Here is a 4,048-nt window from a genome sequence, read left to right as displayed (position 1 = left end):
AGTGAAGACACCCCCCACCCCAGAAATGGGTGAGGGCGCCCCTTCAGGCAGAAGTAGGTTTGTCTGCAGTCCTGAGGGGCCTGCTCTTGACTTGCCAGGCTAGGGCCTCCTGAAACCAGCTGCAGGGTCACAGGTAGATTTTGATCCCTGGTCCTTAGATCCCGAGGGACGAAAGGACCGCTTATGGGCCAAGAACGGCAGGCCACGCTTGTGACAAACCCCATTGCTTCCGCAGACTAGTAGTAGAGTACCCTTACCTCCAGTAAGACCTATAATGATCTCCATAGAAGCTCCAAACAAGCAGTCTCTTACAAAAGGGAGATCTGTCAATGCCTTCTTGGAAGCCTGGTCTGCAGACCAGCATTTTAACTATAATCATGCGGCGAAGAGTCAACGCCGTCAGACACCCTGCAGGCTAGGGGCGGGCCGCATACAGAGAGAAAAATCAGATTTACTGCAACCCCTGGACCAACTGGTCAGCCAGGTCAGGAGGTTGACTCTCCCCTCCAAATCCTGGCACAGGAGCTTAGCCCATTCGGTCAAGGTCTGGGAAACCAAGGTTATGGCGAAAACTGGCACCGGCCATGGTAAACCAGTATCAGGCCAGAGATACAGCTCATCAAAAGGGTCCTTTAAAAAGGACAGAAAGTCCACCGGAAGGGGGATGGCTTTATTTAGCCTGGAAACATGCGAGTCCACCACAGGTGGTACTGTCAGTTTTTTTGCAGGGACTCGGCTAAAGGATACCTTCCAGCAAAGCGCTTGGGGACCCTAAATATTTGGGGGAACCCCACTGGCTTGCAACAATTGTCCAAATAGGCAGGAAGGGGGGGGGGGGGGAATACCTTTGCCGCCATGGAGGTTCTGTGGGTACCCAGACAGAATGCATCCACCAGCGTCTTTTCATGCGTGCCTGCAGTGAAAAAGTGAGGATCAATCCTATCAGCACTGCTTTTTACTCATCCCATTTTGAAGGGCCATATCCACTTTGGACACCAGTGACTGCCGTCAGACAAAGCCGACTGGGACCCCGCATCCTTCGAGGCGAGGGGGGGGGGTCAGGTGGTGATACATGCTCCAGGGACTCCTAGAGTTAACCTGGGAACCGCCAGCAAAAAAAAAAAAAAAAAAAAGTGTAAAAGTTGCTGTGAAAAGTAACAATCCACAGCTGCACCAGTAGTACTACAAATCCCATTGCACCAAAACCGCTATAACAAAAGAATCGTTTAACCCCCATTAGGGACTCACCACCACCCCCTTCTCTGATGGCGTGTCAGGCTGCACACCGTGCAAGGATCAGAGAGAAGGAAGTTCAGTGAACTGCCACTAGAGACCCGCCGATTCACTGCTCCATAGACTTCAAGAACATGGCTGCCTGTGATCGCAATGGGAAAGAAAATGGCCGCCAGACAACATGGCCACTGATATATACAGCAGCCATCCACAATAGTGGGCCCACGGTGGCTCCTGAGGCACCTATGGACAGCCAAAGGGACCCCCACCATGACCCTCACCCCGCCAAAAAAGTTTGCGCAGCCAGTGGAGTGTCCCCCCACCCCAGAAAGGCATGGCCTCCCCCGGGGAGGAGTTTGACTAGGCATGGGTGATGGTCCGCAGAGGAACCCTGCTAGTGAGGGCGGGGAGTGTAATGGGAAGGAAGGGCACTCTGGGTCCTGACCAACCAAGGGAGGGGCCCACATCCACCCCGAGAAAATCACCAGAGGGGACACTACTCATCACACCTTAGACCAGACGGGCACCGCACCATCTTGGAATGGGGGTGCAGTGGACCCAGCAGTAGCTGTGACCAGGGCTATGCATCCAAGAGGCATTTAACTCTACGACCAGCCCGTCCAGCGGGCCTGTCGCGGCCAACCCAGCGCGAAGTTAGTTCGGGTCACGCTTGCTCACGGGACTGGGAAGACTGGGCGACGGACTGGATAGTCTAGATCCTTAGTGACAGTTTGTAGTTCTCACAGGAACAGAAAAGCAAGATTGTTTAGAAAAAAAATGCCAGGACCAGAGAGTGGGGAGTATACCCCCCAGGGACTGCCCTATAGGCATAGTCATTTTTTCCCACTTGGTGTCCTACTCCAGGGACATCCCAAAGCAGTGTCAAACATGAGGGGTGGGAACAGCAGAAAAAACTTCCCAAAGGATAAACAAACCAGGAAACATGGAGCTCAAAAAAAAAAAAAAAAACCCCTCAAGGGACAAATACTGTACAGCAAAAACTGCAGCCAAATGAAGCATCTGCTGATGCCAACACATCCACTTATAAAACTGACAATTGTGTACAGACGACCAAGTGGCCGCTTTGCAAAATTGCACAACTGACGCCTGATAACAGGACAAGGAGGCACCAAGCGACCAAGAAGAATCTGTCCTGACAGGGAAAGGAGGAACCTGACCCTTAATAGAATAAGCCTGAATCACAGTCTGCCTGATCCATCTAGAAATGGGTCACAGCAGAAGCAGCTAGCCCCTTGCGAGGCCCATCCGTGAGGACAAACAGCGAGTTCCAATTTAGAAAACTCCGTAGATGCCAGGTACACCCCGATTGCCCGAACCACATCTAGGGAATGCAAAGCAACTTCTTTAGAATGCTTAGGCCACAGGGAAGGCAACAATGTCTTCATTCGGATGAAAATTGGAGACAACCTTTGGAAGAACGATGGACATGGTCAAAGAACCACATTATCCCTTTGGACACGATAGCGCCGCCAGCTCAAACACCCTGCGTGCCAAAGTAATGCCACCTGGGACAATGTAGCAGGGGAATCTCCCAAATATTTTCAAAGGGAGGTTTCTGAAGAACTGACACCAAATTGAGGTCCCACAGCAGCCATGGAGACCGCACTGGGGGAGCAAAGTGTCCCACTCCCTGGAAGATAAGTATGCACCAAGGACTGAGGCCAATGGACATTACAGGGGAGGAGAAAAAAAAAAAAAAAAAAAGAGGCCTGAGACCTGGCTCTTGATGGTACTCAAGGCCAAACATTGCCCGACCCCTTGCTGGAGGAAAGCTAAGATCCGAGTCACGGAGTGAGGGTGAACCCCAAGAGACTCAAACCATGCAATGTACATCTTCCAAGTATTATAAAATCTTCCTGGAAGTAGATTTTCTAGCTCAAAAGCTTAGGAATCACCAAAATCAGACAACACTTCATCCTTCAGCACCTGGCTTTCAACAGCCAGGCTGTCAAAGCCAGCAACTAAAGCAGGATGATCAGTCCTTGAGACAGATCTTCCCTGAGAGGGAGTCTAAGGAACGGCAGCGATCAGCCGTACCAGATCAGCATACCAAGACTGGCGAGGACAGTCTGGAGCCACTAGAATGAATCCCTTCTGCCACGATCCTGCGCAGGAGTTGTGGCAGAAGCTTGGAGGAAAGGGGTATATCAGACAATGACTCCAGGGAGTCTGTGGCGTCAGCTAGAGGGTCCTGAGATAGTACAACAAACCTCTGAACTTTCCCGTTGAGGTGAGAGGCCAACCAGGTCCCCACCTGAGAAATGACTGAACACCTCCGGATGAAGTGACCATACTCCTTGATCCAATGCCTGTCGACAGGCCACCTGCCAATTTTCCACAGAGGGCTGGAACAAACTGTTCTGCCAACCTTAGAACGCCGGCTACTTCCTGAGCCACCAGAACACTCATGCCCTCTTAGTGCCCCCTTGGTGATTGCCCTAGGCCACCCCTGTGATTACCTGATATTTCTGGAGACAAACTGTCCAATTATCCAGGCAAAGCCTGATTACTTGGAACTCTAGTACATTAGCACTAGTACATTAGCAGAGTCCAGGCTACTGATCAGAGTCCAGACCCCTTGAGAACAATCAGTGCCTAGGACCCCTCCCCACCCGGATAGGCTGGCATCTGTGGCGATGACCGTCCACTACAAGGGAAGAAAGGATTTTTCCCCTGAAGTGCTGGAGAGCAGAGCCACCAAATCAGGGACCTCTTGTTCTTCGGCTCAACAAGATCAGATGTCCAGAGACAGACGATCCTTGTTCCACGTCACCAGAATCTCCTTTTGCAGAGA

The sequence above is a fragment of the Pelophylax lessonae genome (assembly GCF_965119305.1).
Source record: "Pelophylax lessonae genome assembly, chromosome: 4".
NCBI lineage: Eukaryota > Metazoa > Chordata > Amphibia > Anura > Ranidae > Pelophylax > Pelophylax lessonae.
This window is presented reverse-complemented; position numbering follows the sequence as displayed.